The sequence below is a fragment of the Triplophysa dalaica genome, chromosome 1 (genome assembly GCF_015846415.1).
Source record: "Triplophysa dalaica isolate WHDGS20190420 chromosome 1, ASM1584641v1, whole genome shotgun sequence".
In the NCBI taxonomy this organism is placed as follows: Eukaryota; Metazoa; Chordata; class Actinopteri; order Cypriniformes; family Nemacheilidae; genus Triplophysa; species Triplophysa dalaica.
This window is the reverse complement of record NC_079542.1, coordinates 11698065-11721391: the sequence shown is the minus strand read 5'-3', so window position 1 is coordinate 11721391 and position 23327 is coordinate 11698065. Positions and strand designations below refer to the sequence as shown.

The following is a 23327-nucleotide window of genomic DNA, read 5'->3' as shown; positions in this document are numbered from 1 at the left end:
TGATAATAATTTCTTCATTGCTTCATTTAATAAACAAAGTTGAATGAATATTCAAATTGGTTCCCGCCTCATTCAATCATATGAGCTCAGACCATTGATTATAGGTACATAGATGCCTCCTGCTATTCGACATGTGAGCAGTGCTTGCTCTTGTTGTAGAAGCAAAGCTGAAACAGTAAAACTTTTAAGATCAAATCTGTTAACGTGATTGGTTACAGGGTTCTGATGTCGTAAACCGAGGTAGTTTCAAACTGCAGTTTATATAGTTCATAGAATAAGAATATAGCTCATATTACCTAAACCTAAATCGCATCAAATGTGATTTTGGTGGGTAATTCCTCTACCTTATCCCTTCAGATGTTTGCCCAGTTCTGAATCTCACATTACTCTGCTCAACCCCACATCTCCCCCCCCCCTCTCTCTCTCTCCGTTTTCTAGCTTTAATTCAGACATCTCTTTCATCAGCGTCACCAGAGCTGATGATGTGTGGCGCATGTTCCCTCATGACTGTCTGTGAGGCTGCTCAACATGAAAGCGTGTTGGGGAAGCTTCAGCCTGCAGGGCTTCAAACCCCCACCCAGACCAGCCTCCACCTCTCCAAAACATTTCTTCTTAAATCTGCCTTCATGGAACACAGAGCTTTTTAATAATTTATCCTTTACTAATTGTGTTTGGTCTGCTCATACAGCAAATGCCTATAGACACTAAAGGCCAATTTCTATCTCCTAAGAATCTTGTTTTAAATCTGAGGTCAAATTAGAAATACGCGCTTGCTATAGATGATATAAAGATGAGTTTATTTCATCTTGTCACCCTTAAACAAAATAATTTATTCAGTGATGAGGAAAATCTTATCATTTCCATGAAGTATAACCTCTAAAAGTTTCAGCAAGGTTATGGTAACATTTCAGCATTTCCCATCTCTCTCCTTTGCTCTTTATGGCTTCATGCCCCTCTTGCTCATGCTTTGCCATAGCAACAGAAGATATGAAATCCGCTGAAAGATTTGTGCCCGACCCTTTTCTTCTCATTGCACCATTCAGATAAAGCATACACTCATTCTCACAAACACACAAGCCTACAATGTTACTACAGCATAAAAATGCTGTGAAAAGAATATCAACACACAAAACTTTAGCCTATAATATTGTCTATATGTGTTGTTTGAAGAACCATGTATTCGTTTTTTAGAAGAAAGTGAATACAGGCAGTAAAACCAACAGCACTATTTCAGCAGTAAAACAGAATAACAGCATAAAAACACATTGCATGTTTAGAAAAACAAACAAATTCCATACGTGTATGCATTAATTTGTGACATTTATCTGTGTGTTTGAAAACAGATAGAAAGAGAACTTGTTTAATCCTGGAGAGATTAAAACCTCAGTGTGTCATTAGGGGTCAACCCTCGAAGGGGTGGAGACCCCTATTGTATCTAGGGATGCAACGAAATTTCGGCTGCCGAACAATTTCGGCCGAAATCAAAGCAGAAATATCCAGCACCCGCTCTTCTCTTAAGTGCTCACGTTCACTCTCTCACTAGCTGTTATCAAAGGACGATCACGTAAGCGCACCAAAACAAAGTTTAAAACAGAAAATAACAAGCAAACTCTGTGTGATGCGCGACTGCTTTATGTTTCTTTATTGTCGGAGATCACGCGCATTGACTCGTGCTCGTTTTAAAGCCGAACTTTAAAGACCAATAACAACAGACTACACCATATGACCAATCACATGACACAAGGTTAGTGGGTAGGCGGGGCCTAGACAGATGAATCGCGGAACGAATCATTTGAGAGTCAGTCAAGAAGTAAGTTACGAATAACTGCCTGTTATTACGACATTATAGTGTTAAAACACATTGTATGTACATAAACTTGTTGTTGGGGCACTCCATAAACCAAAGTAGGGCCTAAAAAAACATATGCTAGGTACTCTTTAAACGAAGCAGTCTCTTTCAAGACGTGAATGATCAGCGGAACGAACTGTCAGTAACTGAGGATGTAGGTCACGTGGACTTTCATCCAGCAGGTGCTGATATCACTGAAGATCATATTAAGCCTGTTTACATGAAAAGACTCACTTATATACTTCTTATATGAGTTTAAGTTTGACTTTAACTTGACTTCTGCAATGAATATAGGCCTAATAATTCTAGAAATACACTGTTTAGATGATTGGTAAAAAATGACAAGGAAAATTATATTTGTTGTATTGTTTTAAAATATGGTCTAATATTTGGGGTTTTAGTGTGTGTAGAAACTAAATTATTTCGACAAAAGTACTTTTTCAAACTCTTCCAAGAGCTTTGGTATGTAGCATCTAGAGACAGTGCTGAAGAAAAGATATCAAAGGATTTTTGATTTGTCAATCCTTTCTCGTACAGCATGTCAACGAATTCCAAAGGAGAGCTCACCAAAATGGATTTGATGCTGCATCTTCGCCAAACTTTCACATAACAACACGAAACTTGGTAGGTGTCATCACAAGCCCAACCTGAAGTAACAAGCTGTGTTTTGTCACAGTGCCACCTAGTGGTCCTAAATTACAATCAATTGCTATTTTTGTAGCAAACGTCACGCAAATGTAACGAAGTAAAATCACAGATTTTCTATTAGAAATTTACTCAAATAATTGTAAAAGTACACACTTATAATTGTACATATTTTCCGAAATATTACTCAAGTAAATGTAGCGTGTTACTACCCATCTCTGGTTATATCATAACATAATGGGCCCCAAGGGTCACACTGTGGTTGCTTGATTGTGTAATTGTGGTTGCTTGTTTGTGTAAGAGTGAACCACACAAACATGGCCTAGTTCCCAGGAAAAAAATATACCATATACCCAAATATTGTTTTCATACACAGACACATTGTAATACTCAACATGGGTTTTTAAATGGACATAATATGACATATTACAATCCTTTCTGGAATACTTGATTTTGATTGGTCAATCACAGCAGCCCTTGCCATATTTCTGAATAATGACTGTTGCTTATGGTGTCACTGTTTAACTGATGTCTCATCCGGTAACCAGTTTCTGATCCTGATCGTATAGGTTTATTTTTTGATTATGTCCGCCTGACTGCACCTTATCTCATCTCATACATACTATGACATGAATAAAAAAGATCATCCACTTCTGTATGAGATAACCTTTTTTACTTCACAACTGGCGGAATTTTTTATCCTGAAACAGTACTGCCAATCTCGGGGAGAACAACACATTCATTTCAGGGAAATTGAGCGTGCACAGAAGTTCATTTTGCAACGATCTGGAAAGTGGCTAATTTCATCGAAATTGCAGGTCGAAGCCATCCATTTTAAAATTAAGGCATACATGTTGTATCACTATAGATTCTTGATTTGAACAAAGACACGTCTGTTAGATGTGAAAGATTTGCAAAATTTAGGAGCAGAAGTGCGTATCAGGGCAGAGTAGAAAGAGAGAGAACGAGTGAGACAACAAACACTGACTGCAGCAGCACATGAAATAGAATAATTCATGCGAGCCTTGATTCCCCCTCACAGCGCGTGTTCATACCTCAGAGCCTCTGCCCCCCAAAAAACTGCTTCTGATTAAACTGAGATTCTCAGAAAAAACTGCAGAAACATTCATTGCTTATGATTCATTGCTTTTTGTGTGAGCTATTCCTCACAGTTATCATTTACTCACCCTCTTGTCATTTCAAGCCTGTATTACTTTCTTTCTTTCTTCCGCAGAACGCAAATATAACATTTTTGAAGAGTGTTGTTAAATGGCCCCCATTCCGTTTCATTGGTTTTTATGTAAGTGAATGGGGGCCAGTGCTGTTCGGCTACAGACTTTCTTCAAAATATCTTCTTTTGTGTTCTGTGGAAGAAAGTCATACAGGTTTAAGATGACAAGAGGGTGAGTAAATTAAATAATTTTTATTTACGAGTAAACTATCATTTCTAGGCCTTTTTTTTATAAAGCTCATCGCTCTGAAAAGCAAGGTGTGCTATGATGGGCCAGTTAATCAGTGCGTGGTGATTGGTTTGAATACTGCAAGTGTGTCACGAAAAAGTAACGCCTCTTACCATATTTGGAACATCAGGTTCCAAAGCAATTGTACTGACAGGTGATAAAATGTCATTGGTACTTCCTCATATCAATTCAAACCCGAATTTAATACGGAAAATGAAGATGATAAAGCAGATTCATCAACTTTCCGAGCGCGACTTGAGCAGGATGCTAAGGATTGGTAAGGTTTTATTAAAAATATTATGTTTAATAGTTAAAAACTATACCTAACGGTTTTAACTTTTATAAACGACGTTATAAAGACTATAAACAAACAACCATATACGTCATACAGAGTTTGTGTGAGATAGAAACATTCTCGCTTTACAGCAGGGAATGGTAACATAATAAATAATGTGAGCTCTTTTGGCCTTCTTGATCAACCAGTGTTACGCAACGTCTCGTTGCCATTATACACAACATTTGTTGCCTCTAGTTGGAACATTATTACTGATTATTAGGACTTTTTCACGTTGCGCGCGTGTCTTTATTTGCAGATCACAAACATATGACAAAGTCAAAGTGCGTAAGTCCATAAACTCTTTTACAATGAAAATAGACGTACAGGCTGCGAATCTGAAGCACCAGACTGCCATTGTGAAGTTTAAAGTAATTAGTTTAATTACATCAAAAGTAACTAATTTATTTACAGAAAAACAAGAGTAATCCCTTACTTTACTTTTTCAAGGGAAAAATTACTTAGTTACTGGTTACACCCAACACTGCATATAACACACACATATGTAGTGTGGCAATGCGCTGGCCATTGAAAGTGACCTATTAGTCACATTGGCTAACCAGAGAGTGTCTTGTAAGGTCAGGTGAGTGGCCGCACTGAGTCATGGCGAATGTGTCACTTCTCATTAAAGCGACTGGCCTGACTACATTGGTGAGCTGCAACTCACATCATGTACAACGCCAGGCCCAGCTTACTAAAACTTTACCACAAATCACATTCCAATATTTATCTAAAGATCTAAAACTGATCACTTATTTTGGCTGAATTCTATATTTAACCAACATGCTGGGACATGTAGATGGTACGTCTCACTGGATAAAGCTGTCCTCACTTCTCTTATTGGCTGTGAAGAACACAGACAGGTCTTGAACAGTACACAATTATTCACAGGGGCACTAACAAACAATCCAGAATATAAATAGAAAGATCCACATAGATCCTTAACTTAAGATCCTTAAGTAGATGTGCATTTAAAGTTAAAATTTTGTCATCATTTACTCACCTTTGAGTTGTTCCAAATCTGTGTGTCTTTGTTCTGAGGAACACTAGAGAAAGATATTTGGAAGAACAGTTCTTGGCGGTTCTTGACTCCCATAGTTGGAAAAAATAATTTACATTTCTTTTGTTCTGTTGCGTGTCATTTTTGAGTAAACTATCCATTAAAGCAGGCGTAAGAAACAAGATTCTTGTCAATCTCATACTAATCTTGAGCACCTATAGAGTAGTTTTGCATACTTCGTATCTTCGCACCCATTGTCAACAAAACACAGACATCAGTTTCACTCACCGAATGTCGGGCATTTTTTAGCGCTGGGACGGCTCCATTTATTAGTTTCAAAAGATCTCCAAATCCAGCGTTATATCCACAGTTTATATAACATTCATCACCCAAATGCAGTGAACAAACAAACACCTGAACTTGGCGAACGAATGCTCTCTCTCTCCCCTGATTACAAGTGAAAGTGACATCTGTGAATTCTCCTTCTCCTGCTCTCCTTAATGCCGCATGGCCACGCCGCATTCTTTTCCGGGAGAATTGTCCAATAAGGGACTAAGAAAAGTTGGTACAAAACAGTTTTATATGTTCGAAAAAAAACTTTCTGAAACCCGTACGATCGCTATAGGGGAGTGTATCGAGCACAGAAATACTACGTCATACACCCAACTTGTTTTTTGACAAGTTAACCATGTTAAGCATGAGAAGACAGCACGTTTAACATTGTTATGAAGTCAGAATGCATGAAACACCATTGCACGGCCGTTTTAATACACTCTGCAATAGAGTGTCAGGCATCTTATTGGCAATAAGACAAATATGCATAGCTTCATTGAAAATCCCAAATATGTGAGACGCTCAAAAACATTGTCAAATACAGAATGATCCGTATGTTTTGCACAACATGAATCAAGAGTGAGGTCAGTGCAGGTTCTGAAACTTTCTCTCAAGCCATACTGTCTATTAACACACATTACCAGTAAAAACATCTAATTATGAAAGAAAATAGGTTTGCAGGCCTCAATGTCCTTCTGATTGAGGCCACAAAACCCTCAGAGACGCCAAAGCACCAATCATGTGCCATCAGAAACAAGATATAAAACTTTACGACAGAAAAGTTAGAGCTAGATCCAGATCACCACACAACAGCCGGTCAGTATGCTCCTCTCAAAACCTTCTGAACTCTCTGGCCAGGCCTCTATTTAGACATGAAGCAAACACCATCCCAGGCCCCCGAAAAAATCCTTAATTGACCAGCTTCAAAAGATTTTTGGGAAATTCAAAACATTTATGAAAGATTACCCTGGTTATTCAGTGACCTGAAAGATGAACGGAGTCAAACAAGACTCTTGAATTGCTCAGTTGAGTGTGTGAGATTACATCAGTAACGTTTATGTGAACATTACAGTGTTTTCCTCTTTTTCTTGCCATGCATAACACACAATACATTAACCTTTTCTTTTAAGTGTATTAACACTCTTCGGTGTCTAAGTTTACAGAAAGAATTTCTAAACCATCCTCAGGATCTGGACTTGACAGTTTCCAGATGGTTCCAAATAAAAACTCAACACATCAAGGAATCTCCACCCAAAGCCAATGAGAGTTAAAGTGGTATTACAGGATTAGTTCATAGGTGAATTCAGGGTGAAACTTTTCATTAGATGGGCCGGAAGCTTTAACGCAGATCACCAGGAACGCTGGCTTAATTTTTGGCTGGCACCTCAAAGCGTCTGATCACCTGCATTACATAAAACCGAACAGAATAGACCTGAAGGTACAAGATAAAAGCCAGTGGTCCAATCAGCACTGCTGTTAAGTATGGTGGCGTAATGGAGGATGATGGGTATCAACTGGGCTTTGTGCCATGACAGGGACTGGATTGGATTAGCAGAGTTACCACCCCCCCCCCCCCCCCCCCCATTAGGTTGAAGGCAGAATGAAGAAGACATTGGACAAGAAATATTTACTCTAAAAGGAAGTTCCTGGCAAAGGGGACGTTTCCATGGCTAAAAATACTCCCAACGCCACAGCTGAAACCAGATGTCTTCTTCATTCATACAAGGGAAAACGACAAGGCCTCTCCCCGCCCGCATCAGTTCGTCTTTTTCTCTTACACCCTAAAATGGTGTGACTGTGTTTTGTGTTTTCTGTGTTCACCCTGGCTATTTTGGATAGTTGCCACATTATTTCAGGAAACACAATGACTTCATGGCTGGCGTGTTGGAGGATCCATGTACAGTAGGTGGTAAAAACAGCACTCGCAGGACATGAGCTCACTGACGCTAAACAATACGAACGTCACTCATTTGAACTGTTGCCATAGTGCATGCTGAACTTTCTCTTTTCTTAACCCATTCTCACAGCCTTCTGAGGTATGGACTCTAATGTTCCATCAATTTGGACATGGACGTTCTAAAATGTTGAAGAGGGTGAAGTATTAGAGATGACACTTTCCACGAAAAAAAATCTAAGAACAAAATGGGTAATGGCTTAAAGGTACGATGAATTAAAATCACAATATCAACCCAAGCTTCTGTTATATAAGAAGGAATCGTATTCACGCAAACATCATCTAAGTGATAGAACTGAAAACCCCCTTCTTACTGAGATTACATCTGTTATTGACACCAGGCCCAGCGAACGGCAGGTTCTGGAATGCACCTATCTATGATGACATTGTCAGGTTGAACACAGACTCGATAGAAAAATATCAATGACTACTTCTCTAGCCCCGCCCACTGGTTCGCGCATTACAGAACCAGTGGCGCGGAACCAGATAGAGCGAGCAAACAATAAACAAACATAACGTTAAAGATAGCTGAATATTGTGCCATCCTTGGTTGTTGAAGAATACAGTCGCTGCATAACCTTCCTTCGGATTCCGATATTAGGAAAGCAAGGTTAAAGTTTATTTTTAAAGACGTTCCAGCACAAGTGGGAAAAACATGGAGCGTTTACTCGTTTCATTTCTCCGTGGATTCCTAAGTGAACCAGGCACAGCTCAACACTGAATTTGTGGAGAGTTTGAAGCAGTGCTGTCCCTTCAATTGGATCCGATAGGAATAGTACAGCAATCTTATGAGAGTAGAACATTTTTGTACTATGCGTCACTATGCTTTGTTAGAGATTGCTTGATGTGCCCTGAGCGCTATTCGGACCTCTAGTTATTTGTTTTAATTGCATAGGTTGTCTGTGATCTTAAGTCCGTGGGAATCGCCATCTCTGTGATTTGGCGGGCTCATATATCATTTTTCAAGGTTTTATCCACCGTTTGCGAATAATTGAGGCTGCTTTGAAGTGTTTTGGTATTATTTTGGTTGCTGGGTGATAACGATAAGTTACCGGGAGTCTCCCGTTTGTTTATTTATCATGGAAACTCTCGTAACATTTGAGACCCGCGATTCATAAATCACAGGAGGTCTTCAGATAATACTAATGCCGTGCGAAAACGGTGAATGGTGCTAATGTATTACCTAACGTTACGTCTCTAACCAAATTCACGAAGAATCCACCTATGCAAACTACTATTCAATCAAAGCAGTGGGCGTTTACTTCCAAGTAAAACCCAGCGTTTGCAGAGCTGGCCTCAAAACCTGGGTAGAAAAATAGCCTTTTACTTATTGATTTTGGATGTGAAAACCACGCAAACGTCATAAGCAGACCTCATATAACAGTATAAAACAATAAACAACAGCACTTCATCTCACCTTTAAATAATATCTTATGAAATGAACAATTTTACACATACACAAATAGTGGACCTATGACATAATTCTAACAATTGTTAAACTAAATACATTTAATCAAAAAGGACTTTTTATAGCACTTTATACCAGCTCACATTTCCTCCTTACCACATCTGACCATTCCTCAGCCCCCTATCAGATAACAAATAGACCAATGGTTGTTCACTTCAAGGGATAGTTCACCCGAAATATACAACTTTGTCATAATTTATTCTACCCTCATGTTGTTCAAAACCTGTATACGACTATTTCTTCTGTGGAACACAAATGAAGATATTTTGAAAAATGTGTGACCTCTGCATTTAATCCATCCAGAGAGTAGTGAAAACACATACACCCGGAGCTGTGGGCAGCTATCACTGCAGCGCCCAGAGAGCAAGTAGGGGTAATGTGCCTAGATCAACTGCATCTTAGTCGTTACCCTCTGGCCTTGAGAATCGAACCAGCAACCTTCTGGTCACAAGTCTGACTCTCTAACCATTAAGCCACGACTGCCCATAAACATTGTGTCCATACAATGGAAGTCGGTTGGTCCAGTTGTTTAGTTAGCAATGTTAAAAAAACATCTTCTTCTGTGGTCTGTAGAAGAAAGAAAGTCATACAGATTTGGACTTACATAATGGTGAGTGAATGACAAAAGAATTGTATTTTGGGGGGGAACTCTTCATTAAAGATGCAAACTATTGGTTGCCCACAATAGCATAAATAATAATAAGCATTTGGATATCTTGTAACTCAGTTTGCATACTGACTTTTGCATGCTGTATTCAAATGACATCTTTTTCCATTTTATCTATACATGTGCATACAAGATACATGTTATCATTGAATGCGAAGCCATAATCTTTGCGCCCTACCATCTGAGCCCCAGGAACACCTTTCTTCCCTGCTGTGGGAGGCAGATCAGATTCAGCCATAACTATAGCCACAGTCATTGTAGTCTACTCTAAGAGTACGTTTACACAATGAAAAATAGGAAAGTTTTTCATTTGCTTTTCCCGAAAACACAACAGCGTTTCAAAATGATCTGCATCTACATGGATATGGGAAAACGAGTAAAAATGCTGTATTATACATGCCAGGCCAGTGGATGGTGCTGTTGCGCTATAAAGGAATTCTGTGTCTGCACATACATGCATACACTTTTTTAAGCGCTTTTTGTCGGCGTGAATGTGCCTGTATAGTTTGTTGTATATAAATATATATAAATATATGTAAATATACTTTTTGCTGGAGAAATGATAATGGGTATGTCACGCAGCACAACCATTTAGCATGGTGGCTGCCATTATTGTTCGGGGAATACTCGCGCATGCCTTCAGACTGAACAAATAATACGCATGCGTATGATGTCGTCCTTGAAAATATCACCTTCAGAGTTTACACGCAAATGATAATGACTTTTAAAAATTTGCACTTTGAGACCCGTTTTCAAAAGTTTGCATTTTCCGTCCCCTAAAACGCCGTTGTCATGTAAATAAGCAGGCAAAATGCATCAAAAGTTATCTGTTTTTACTTTATATGTGTTTTGGCTGTTCATTTACACAAAAACTGTGTTATGTGGAATGAAAACACAAACTTTGAAAAGTGTATTAAAAGCGCTTTTAGATTAAACGGTGTATGCGGATGTGCGCCTGCAAGTAGGGTTTCTTTTAGCACAACAGCGCTATCCATTGGCCTGGTATGCATAATACATCGTTTTTATTTGTTTTTCATGTAAATGCAGATCGTTTTGATAACGTTGCCGTGTGAATGTAAAACTTTCCAAACACACGAAGTAAAAACATTTCTGTTTTTTTATTGTGTAAACATACTCTTAGGTTACACCAAATAAAAACCTCCACAACCAAGAAAGCACTCTTTTCTCTACTGTCGTTCCAATTACAACCGTTTTGATTGTGATCATAGAGCATTCCATAAAAAGCTAACTTTCCGATACATATAAGAAATATTTACATATTTACTGAAAATATGTAAAGCAATCTGAAGATAAAGTAGACTGGAGATCTCACCCAGCCTCTAGGGGAGAAAAGACATTAAAAAGGATGGAACCACATGACGTTTCATGTCCAGCAGCTTATTTTCTGATAACCAGATAATGTTTGAGGAACAGTACTGAGATGAGATTGGGGAAGGGTGTGTACTTTATGTGTGAGTGGAAGTTTCTGGAGGACAGGATAAGTGATGATGGAAAGAAGAAGGTTAAGGCCCTACAGATAGTCTCCAGGGGCTGGTTAGCATTAGCGTTTAACCCTTGGTGGTAGACGAAAGTAAACTCACTCTCTTTTGCTCTAAAAGATCTAGTTCCTGCAAAGAACCAACACTAAATGTTGTACAATGCGTATGTTGTTGTACTGTTAAGGTGTGCATGTGTGTAATGCATAAAGTTATAAACACATGCTTCTTTTAGATCACACAAGTACTGCCTCGCTCCAAACTCTCTCTCTCCATCCTGATGGTTTCAATAATAACACTGCCATCTGCTAAACTTTGCCCTCATACACACACATGTATGTAAGTAGAGGAAATTTGGTGGTGTGTGTCACATTGAAAGAGACGATTATACACACAAATATGCACTGGGGCACATAGAGACTTTGCTATTAACACTTAGGTAACACTGCAGTATTTAATTAGTATCTAATTTACAGTACATCTAAAACATGCACAGACAAAAACTGACTGCACTAGCAAGATATTACAATTCCCATGAAACTGTAACCATAAATACACACACCCAATCATATTATCTCTCTGTGACACACACATCTTTGCACTAGAGGAATTTGCGTCCTCAGATCTAATAAGCAATACACAAACAATCTTTATGACTTCCTGTTGTTTTTTATAGCTAAAATGTAACTCCTCTAAAATTACTTAATTTTCCAGATGGACTGAATTTTGTTAGGATTATTAAAACAATTATGTGGTTAAATTTCATATATATTAACTGCTCTAAATAAAACAAATGCTTTTTGCAGGAAGACGCAGCATTTTGAGTATTTCAAACATAAAGCATTTCTAAAACCGTGTTTTCAAAAGATTCTTGAAACCATTGGCAAATTTTGTGTCAACTTCACCTTTATTACAGCATAACTGTGTTTCGAGACTTCCCCTCTGTCATTGGTCCAGATTTCCCTTTCTGCACTAGACGGAGAGGCTCCCTGAGAAAGGCCCTGCTTACAGCAATCCTATCTGGCTGAGCTCCAGCTCTCCTCAGTCTACAGGCTGTGGGAAAAAGTGTCCTGTAGAGCCCTGAAATCATCTCATCAGGGCTGAAAACCCACAGCCCTTCCTGACCTCTCCCGTGTCCAGAGTTTCAAGCATAACAAGACAATGGTGACAAACAAGACAAACACACCAATGGCCAAAAAAGGCCATTCACAGAAACCATAAAAGTTTCTGTGAGTGTTTTAAGTTTTCTTAAAGTCTGCACTCTATGCACTTATTGGGGAGACCTGAGAGATTCCCAACAAGCCCTGCAGAGGAAGGGGTGAAGTATTTAAGAAATTTCTAAGTTTGTCAACACAATATTTTTAAAGACTATATTATAATAAGTATTTTTTGGCATATTCTGTTGAATTCTGTCTGGGGCCAAACACAATCTCACCCGTTATCTCTAAGCCTAAATTTTATGCTCTCATACTGTATATAAATATATCAAATATTTTCTCTGCCTACATACACGCACAACTACATCCATATACTGTACAAAAGGATATCATGCATTGGATAAAAGCGTCTGCTAAATGACTAAATGTAAAACACCATAAAAAGAGCAAATGCAAGTCAAACACAGACACGGGCGTCAACACAAGGGCATTTAAAGACATTAAAAACCCTAAATCAGATCATGATTTGCAGAGGAGATTGCCATGCCAACAACCCAAAGGACCAACAACACAGCTGTGTGAGAAAACAAAAGAAGCAAAGTGTTAAGAGAAATCGAGAAAGAAAGATCAGTGAATTCAAGGTAAGAGCATGCCAACAAGAAGAGGTAAAAATAAATAAATAAACGCAAAAATGGCACATAAATGCACTAAAAAGGAGCTCCTTCCACTGGGAACAGGCATAGAAAGAGGACAGAAATTAGCCTTTGATAGTAAAAGATAAGGAAGGTTGGCGATTGAAATTGTCCGAGCAGAAAATAGGATGACGGTATAGCCACTTCAAATATCCATAAATCTTTCAATGTCGATTCATTCTAGCTCCATTTATGTTCTAATAATCTCATCATGCATTACAGATCCGTGCAATCTATATTAATTTTATGACCCTGTCATCTGGCACTCCCATGGTGCAACACTGCTGATATGGTGTGTGGACTCTGTGGGTTCCGTGTCTGCCCAGTAGGGCCTGACCTAAGCAGTTCATAGCTTTTCCAGACATTTACAGGCGGTGTTAAAAAAGCACACGCCCCAAAAAGACATTCTCTCGGGCAGCTTGGCGCAAGATTGGCTACATTGGTGGGTGCCTATTAGACCATTTGTCAAGTAAACGTAAAAGGACACACAGGAACTAAATACGTTGTATTAAAGCACATGGATAGAAACACAAAGGATACATAGCACAGGAAGAACCAAAGCTCTGAGATAAAACATAAGAGGCAGTAGAGCAGGGTTTATGAAATGTGTGATGATAGGTGCAGCTGAGCAAGCGGTAGTGTCTGCAGATGTACATCACGGTTGGTTGCTGATACTTAATAGCAAGGATTATTCTCAGTCTAGCCCGGGCTGACCTACTGATCACATTCATTCATGCATTTATGATCAGCAGATCCATACAGATGCACGTACATCGGTTGCTTCAGACAGATTCACTCTGTTGTCAGTTCCAGGGCAACATTGCTAGAATCAAATTCTAGCTTTTATCACAATTAACTATTTTGTTTAAAAAAATCTTAATATAACAAAGATTAACACTTTGTTTGAAGACATTAAAGGGGTCATATGGCACAAAAAACGTGTTTTTCTGTGTCTTTGGTGTGTTATAAATTGCCCATGCATGTATTAGCCCAAATTTAAGTGTTGGAACAAAAGATGCATTTTATCTAAAAGCGAATGCTCACCCAGACCTGCCTAAAAAACACCTTGTGTAACCACACACCCACGAATCTATGTCGGTTCGTGGTACGATTTGACTCAGTTTATACGCAAGTAAGTTGGCCGTACCTGTCAGTACAATTGCTTTGGAACCCAATATATGTCCAAATATACAGTAAGAGGCGTTACATTTCCGTTACACGCTTGCAGTATTCGACCATTCGCTACGCACTGGTTAACTGGCCAATCATAGCGCACCTTGCTTTTCAGAGTGATGAGCTTTGTACAAAATCTGCACGTTTCAGAGAGGCGGGGCAAAGAGGAGATACAAACCTGCACGGTGTGTAGAAAATACAGCGTTTTTGACTCGTGTATACACAATGCATAACATCTAAAACAAAGGATAATGTTTGTTTGAGCTGTGTCATATGACCCCTTTAACACAAGTCACCATATCAAAACGCAGAGGTACACGCAAAATTTACAAAAATCAGCTTGCAATAGCATCTAGAGAAAAAGGGTTTTATGCCCGTCTCATCTCTGCTCTCATTCACTCTATTCTGAGAACTCGTCTCTGTTCCTATCTCATCCTTTTCTCAAGTGGGAAACTAGGCGATCACCACCTCCCTGAGTCAGCCGTTTGTTTTTAAGAATGTGCTACAAAAACAACATTATTGTCTTTAATTAAGCGCCATTCACAATGCGCATCTATTTGCTTCTCTTCCTCTCTCTCTCCAGCTCTCTGTGAGGACACTTCCTCCTGTCACAGGCTCTCTTTGTGCCTGCAGCCAGCAGCACGTACGTGGGAAGCGGCAGAAACTAAACCTCTCTGCCAAGGAAAGTCTCCCATCTTCTTAATGAGAGCAGTGGGTGTATGTGCATGCATGAGTGTGGGAGACAGACATGGGTTTCGGAGGACACCTCTTCCTCTCTGTTTACCCATCAGTCCTGGTTTAGTTTAATCTACGTATATACATGTAGACAATGCCTTCATCCAAAGCACTTCACAGTGCATTCAAGGTCCATTTGATCAATCATGTGTCTCCCCTGGGAATCAACCTGTGACCTAGGTGTTGCTAGCGCCAAACTCTACCAATTGAGGAACACATGTATATTTCATTCAGGATTGAAGCTCTGCTGCTAAATCTGTCCATGGATAATCAATCAATCCCTTGCATTCCCCGAGCGCAGAAGATTTGAAAAACAGTGAAACAGCTTGTGACAACAAACTACTCTGATTGTAGCCAACCATGTTGCTATTCTGCAAAGACCATAAACGACTGCAACATTTTTCCCAGTTTCTAAGCAACCATACAAGCAACAGGGCCACCTCTGTCTCTGTTGCTAGGCAACACTGCAGCGACCGCCCTCTGCCTGCGATGAGATGGCAGGCGGTGGGTACTCTACTTGGGTTATGTGCCACTGTGCCGCATCCAGTGTTGCAGATTATTTTGTGACTAACCCTGAGAAAAAACTCTACATCCTGTAGTAAATGCCAAGTGTCCCATGAAACACATATGAAGTCATCCACATGGATTAGCCTGTTTTGATGAGCACATACCAACCAATCAGAAGGCAAAAACAATCTGCAAAACTATGAGGCTGCCAAATTATTCATGACATAGAATTAAATAATATATACTTATTCCTTACATAAAAGGACAGAAATCACAGTTTTTCAATCATTATTTGACATCTGTGTCACTGTCTGTGCAGCTACTGTTTTGAATCCTCTCAGGGAGACGGATAGCTATAGGGTCAAACGGACACATATCTTAATCAGGACTAAAATCTGAAATTCAAATTAATGATAATATTTTATTAGCAATAACGAAAAAAATGAGAACCATACAGGCTCCTTTTCATATAGCGCATACACTGTTTAATAGGTTGTTCCATGTGCCAAGGCAAGAAATGTTCACTGTTAAATCTTAAACAATAAACAATAAAGGTTTAATTTAACTTTTTGGTTTTACTGTCAATTTCTATGAGTAATAAAAAAATGTTTCCCTTAATATACATTTTTTCACCTTTCAAAACGCATTCATCATGTTCTCAGTCTCAGGTCATTCCAAACCTGTACGACTTTCTTTTGAAGAACACAACAGATACAGGTAATAACGTTGGTAACAAAACAAGATCATTGCATGGGCACAAAACCACTGGGAAATTTCTCAATAAATCTTCTTGCGTTCTACATAAGAAAGGGTAATGTTCAGGTTTTGATATGAGTGTGAATAAATGATGACAGAATTTTTAACAGATTGGAAGGGGTGTGACTTATCTCACGAAACTGGACACATGACTGGGTTCACGAGAACGAGACGAGAATTTTTTTAAGAAATCCTCAATGATTATATATGGGGGGAAATAGTCTTTTATTCAACTTAACACAAAATGCAAAAAATTAAGGCATTATAATATCAACTTGTACTTTATGCAACAAATTAAACTATAATTAATTATATTATGCAATCTGTAAACACTGCAAAATGTTTTGTCACAAACTCTAATGACAGGCAGGAATTGCACAAAATGTATTCTTTGTTTTTTTAACAGGGATAGCTTTTAGTAAAGAGCTGTGGTTGTTTTCTCTATGTGCTTTTGCATAGTGCTGGTGTTAGCAGAGGTAGCGATCATATCACACTGTCAATCCTCCTTCCTCCACTGACTGAACCCTCATAGCTTTCACAGAAACATACATAAACACATCATGTTTTATGCTTACATAATATTGCACATATGTAACAGACAGATGATCTGTTTTTGAAGAGGTTTGCCTGTGAATGTATTTAAAATAACGTAATATGAACTAGCAATTGCTATACTGTCCTTGTGTTAGTCAGCTGCTGTTCAGCTGCCTGCACCGTAAACACTAGTGCTTATGCGCGAGGCGTGGATTATTAGCGTGTTCTGTTCTATCGCTTGTGTAAACTATATCTAACATATTTTACACATCTTATCTATCCTCAATGTACAACATGGGGGGGAGCATCAGTTTTTTAAATGGGTTTACAAGGGGGCGCTACCATGAAAAGGTTGAGAACCATTGCTTAAAAGGGATAGTTCACCCAAATTAGAAAATTATGTCATGAATTACTCCAAACCTGTATACATTTCTTTGTTCGGTTAAACACAAAGAAAGATATTTGGAAGAATGTTTTAGCAACTTCAGTTCTGAGGCACAATTGACTACCATAGTTGGAATAAAAAAGAGCTGTTTGCTTTCCAAAATCCCTCAAAATATCTAAATTTGTGTTCAACAGAACAAAAAAATGTTTCTTCCTATGATAGTCAAGGATGCCTCAGAAATGTTGCTTGCTAACGTTCTTCCAAATAACTTTCTTTGTGCTCAACCGGATAAAGAAATGTATACAGGTTTGAAGCAACTAGAGGATGAGTAATTTATGTTTTTTCGGGTGAACTATCCCTTTAGGAAAAAGACAATGTCAGAAATAAACATACATGGAAATCTTGAGGTTAATCTTCCAAACTATCTGATAACTGCTGACAAGGACTGATAAGAAGAAAGAGTCTATCTATGCTGGTGGTATTTATTTTGGTTGGCTTCAAAAATTTCACCTCAAAGACAGGAACACCTTTCAAACATCCTGCCTTTCATTTACAGTATGTCATGATAATGAGGTGTTAAAGTTCTATGTGTAGCTTGGGAGGGTCTGGGAGTGCTGAGCTGTACAAGTCTCTCAGTAAGAACAGGTGTTCCCATGAGGAGCGTGTCTGTGTGTTTGGGAAGTCATACTGGAAAAGCTGAGTCAGACTCGTCATATCAGCGGGGAGTCCTGCACCATCAAACCGCCCTGTAGAATTAAAGACCAGCAGTAATTTTCTTGTGAGTTTGATGATGGGGAGCGTGAGGATGGTTTGTAAAAAGAGATTCTATCTTGTATTTGTAATACTTTTTCTTGCTACAGCTTCTATCAAACGTCCAACACAATGACATTTATGCAGCACATTCTTTAATAAATAGATTTTTTTCAGAATTTCTCCTTAGTTAATAATCTTTTATAGAAAATTGAAAAGCTGTAGTTGAGAATGGCTGTACTGAGACAAGAGCATTTAAGGTCACTTTTTGTCAGCTACTTTGGATATTTTGTCTTTGAAATGCAGTGATAGGTATATCTTTTAAAGGGATTGTTCACCCAAAAAAATAATTTTTTGAGGTGAACTTTATCTTCTTTGGTGTTCTGCAGAAGAAAATGTTGAAGAATGTTGGTAACTGAACATCGGCGATACCCATTGACTTGGATTAGTTTTCTAGCATATCGAACCTAGCATACAGTCTGTAGTGGTAAACAACAGTACACTCACAGACAGATCTGTGAGCTTAAATCAGAAATAGAAGTGCCAAGGACACTGAGAATGTTACTTTGACCGTGTTTGCTTACATGCTTGTGTGAATAGTAACACCCTGCTGCCTTCACCGACTGTACGTCAAACATCTGGGGAAATACTAACCCCCGCCCAGACTGATCCTCCAAATAGCCCGTCGGTTGCTGAGCTGTCAGACATTTTTCCAGTTCCTCGTGACTATGAGGGGAAGTCATCTTGCCCCCCTGGTGCATGAATCAGATTTATGATGTTCATTATGCTCGCTACTATTCGGCTCATGCAAGCAGTGCAGTAAACGTGCCGGACAAGCCCTCTACGCTCACATCTGCGCCCTGTGCCAGGCTTCCGAAACAGACTGCGATCTATAAGCATTCTCTCTCACCACAACCAAGAGAGAGTGGGAAAGAGAGTCTCTGTGTGAGAGACTGAGCAAGAAAAGAGAGAGAAAGAGACTAAGAGGGAGCTGAAGAGGACAAGCCAAAGCACTTTTTGTTTTGATTCTGGCTCATGAATTAGGGTTTTCACACACACAGCCAGACTCCCTCCTCTGAATCCATCCATACAGAACAAGATTATTATCTAGGCCTCTTGACGCAGTGTTCTTTTCCCCTGCCACTTATTATACACATGTGAAAAGGGCAAAAAAACTTGGCTGAAGCCTCGATTTCGCTTAAAGGGATAGTTCACCGAAAAATAAAATTCTGTCATGAATTACTCACTCTCTAGTTGTTCCAATCCTGCATTAATGTCTCTTTGGTTGAACACAGAGAAATATATTGAGACGAATGCTTGTAACCAAACAGTTCTTGGACACCATTGACTATCATTGTAGGAAAAATGACAATGGTAGTCAAAAGCGCCCCAGAACTGCATTCTTCAAAATATCTTCTTTTGTGTTCAACAGAACAAAAAAATGATGAAGTAAATTTTCCTGCTTACTTAGTCAATGGGGTCCAAAGAAGTTTGGTTGGAAGCATTCTTCTAAATATATTTTTCTTTGTAATTCAAAACAAAGAAATGCGTACAAATTTGGAACAACTAGAAGGTTCGTAAATGATGACCAAATTTTTATTTTTGGGTGAACAAAACCCTTTAAATATCCCTATATCCCTAAAGAGCCGGAGACCATAATCTCAAGTAATTCTATAGCCCTGCCAAGGTGCGAACACAGATAGAAGTGCTGGTGATGAAGAACGCTTTAGCTACGCCAGCTCAACACGAGAGGAAGATCATGAGGGTGACAAGCAGTAAAAGGACACTAAATAAGAAGCAGATTGTAGGTAGTTACTGACAGGAAGCACCAGTTTCCTTCCCCAGTTTAGTGACAGACCCCTATAGAGAGGATGAAGGCCTGGAGTGCGTTTGTGGTTGTGTTTGCTTCCGTTTCTTTACGGTTCACTACCGTCCCCTCCTTTGCTTCGTGGCAGTTTGTGCTGTTGTGATTGGGAGGAGGTCTCCTAAACATAAACTGTACCAGGCAACATGACTAAGTGCTCTGGAGTTAATTTTGACTCTTGAATGCTAAAAGAAAAGGACAAATGAGCAAAATGTCTATTAACACAAGGGTTGGCCAAAATATTACAAACATCTATTTTTATAAGGGTAAATATTATTTGCGTTGATGTTACTATATGTTACTACAGTATATATTGTCCAGGTCACACACCAAATCAAGTTTGGACAAGTTGTGCCAGACTAAATTGTGTTTAGCTGTGGTTAGTACAAAAAATTGGTAAAATAGGCTACCTGTCAGATTAACAGCCTGAGCCAAACTCTCCAGAATTATGAGAAAAGTGAAAATCCGGTTCCCTGCTTCAACCTCTCTAAAGCATCTGGAAGAGCATACAAATGATACAACATTCCACTGGAGACTATTCAAAAAGCTGATACAAAAGCCAAGGACAAGATTTTTAGGTGTCCCTAAAACAGCATAACCGCTCGGCTTGAACCTTCAAAGATGGACGCAGTGTTTACACTATATAAATGACCTTTACTGTGATATACTGCACACCAACCATGGTCTCATAGTTTCACCATTTCATATTCTCTCTTACGTCTAACATTGACACATTTAGCTATTTTCTCTGTGTCCAGCAGCCCGGTGGTCCACCACTCCACACTGTTTGATCCATTGAAAATATTGGTTTGCCTCTCTCTCTTACCGTCGTTGATGTTGCTCCAGGGCATCTGTGAGGAGTTTTGAAACCTTGGCAGCTGCCCTCCCTTTAGCATTGAACAATTTTATCAGTCAGGTCACATGATCACTGAGCGTAAACTGACCCCCAGAGTGTCCTCACCTGAGCTCAAACTCCAGTTTATCTCTTTATTGGCTTTGATGGTATACTGAATTGTTTCCGTGATATTCTGAAAGGTGAAACTAGAAAGCTTTGTCATACAACAACTACAATCTTAGTCTATCCTGACCCAAAGGTCAGATGTGTGCTATGACCCATCTAGGTCTAAATCAGGGATGACTAAATTTGAAAAGAAAGAGTCTTCATATCTTAAGATATGTTCGCCTCTAAGGTTTTGAAATGAGATTACACCAAGAGACATTGAAATGCCCAAGGCAACTACAAGCTATGTGTTTGTCTTTAAAGCATAACTAAGAAACCCAATAAATAGCCATTTAAAAGTACTGAATGGTCATCACAATTAAAGAAATGTAGTAAAAAGTACTTTCCAGAACATTGAAATAAGGTATGGCAGAATAGAAAATAATAATATCAAAATATCTCTGCATAACATCACAGAATGTATATATAGAATATAAACCAAATGGAGTGAATAGTAACTAATAGGCCCTTTACATTAAGTGTTCCCAATCTCTCTTCAACCGTATTTCTCTTTGTGGCCCAACAGTCTCCATGTAAAACAGCCCCCTGTAGGTCACATGGGGTGGGGGTCGAATGCAATCCTAGCTGCTTTTACAAGACATACAGGAAGCTCCATCAGCTCCATCAGCTCCATCAGCTCATTAAAATCACAACATGCCCACACACACACAAACACAGATCATCATCCTCCATCAAACGCACTCTTTACTTTAGGCATCCCACTAGACGAGATCAATTCTAAACCCCAGACAAAAGAAAAGAAGCCCAATAAAATAATTAAATATAACCTGGTAGAGCGTGGTCTTGGTAACGTCAAGGTCAAGGGGTCAACTGTGAAAACATTTACTCAAACAAACTTGCTTTGAATAAAGGTATATATAAATGTGCTAAATAAATGTAAATATAAACAACAAAGCTGCCGGTTTTCACTAGAGAAGTTAATATGGACACAGTGGATTGAATTTATTCAGATTGTGCAATCTGAATGTAGTGTTTACATAAATAAAGTGATCTGATTTATGTATGACTTTACCTTACATACTTCAAATCCGATATAACCTGCTAACATGCACACAGTGCACAAGTGTTCACCGAAATACCCCCTAAAACAGTTTTTAAAGCACATGTTGTGTATATTTCATTTTTCAAACGGTACAAAAAAATTAACAGTTTATAAAGGCAGAGTAATGTCTCGTGCCAATGAAACACGAGCACATCAGATACTGTTTTACCATGGGAAAACCATGACAAAAGGAACCAAGACCCACAAGAGCTTCTGCAGGCAAACAATAATTAAAATAAATGTTTAGCAACAGCTAATACCGATCTTTACAAGTCATTATATGCGGATTCATATATCAGCATTAACGGTAAACAGAGACGGGTGTGGTATCATAATAATATTCACAAAACGGCTACTCATTAACGCAAAATAATGTCTACATATCAATGAAGGAAGGTCATTACAGCAACCTACCATGGTAAAACCAGTAAATCCTTCCAAGAAAATGTAAATAAACGATAAATAAAAGAAATGTTCGGCAGCCTACTCCTAATATAAATAAAATTTTATGAAAAGATATTTTAGCCCATTTGTACATCTGCAAATGTATCGTGTTTTAAAAATAAACTGATAAATTGAGGTTAAAAACTCACTCCAGGGAAACAGTTTAAATGCATAAAAACATTAATTTGTTCATTTAGAGAAGACAAGCATATGGAATTCTGTACCGCTTTGTCAGATTTATGGTTTTTGATTTCTTTAGCAACAGCTGCTCCATTCCTTGCATCATACGCCCTTACGTCTGTACGACCCAGCGTCGACTTTACACATGTGCAAAACTAAAAGTGTTTAAATGTCCCATCAAGCAGATTACAAACGGCATAAACCCCCCCTTGCAATCCGACTGAAATTTCAATGGGTTTGGGGTATTTATATGATTGACGTGTTTATATTGAGCATTTTTGGGATTGGATTTTTAATCAGATTACATTGGTCCGTGTAAACATATAGCAACTGTTTATCTTTTATTATACAGATTCTTTGTTGAATCTTGGCTCTGTCAAATTATGACTAAAGCGCTATATCAAAACACCCACAAATTCTCTCTACAGCTATGAGCCATGTCTTTGTTGTATTTTTAATCCATTGTTGTTCCTTCATCAAATCATCTGCCTATTTCTGCTACTGTACCACTCAGTGAGGTTTTTTGTTGTTGAGTGAACTCAATTATTATATATTTTTCTAATAAAATCCTGTCAAGACAATCATAAAAGATTTTACTAGAACAACTCGATCTTCACAAATTTCTGTCATTTGCAGTTCTACACATACCCCCATATGACATATTTTGACTCATGTGATAATGCATTCGCCCGCCAATAAGACTTTCAGATCTGTTTGACACATTTTACCATGTGTAAAGCCATCCGACAGAATCCCACAGTGCAGAAAAATTCATAAGATTATGTCTTACCTTGTTAAATCTGACAAGAGACACATGTGAAATAGCAATTGTCATATACACAAATTAACATGCAAACTCACTGCAATTCATAACTATTTAG

At 38.6% G+C, this 23327-nt stretch overlaps 1 protein-coding gene across 6 annotated transcripts in view; it reads right to left on the bottom strand.

Moving 5' to 3' along the window:
• mtss1lb (MTSS I-BAR domain containing 2b) overlaps nucleotides 1–23327 on the bottom strand; it is a 55586-nt gene that overhangs the window by 19986 nt on the left and 12273 nt on the right. The window lies entirely within an intron of this gene.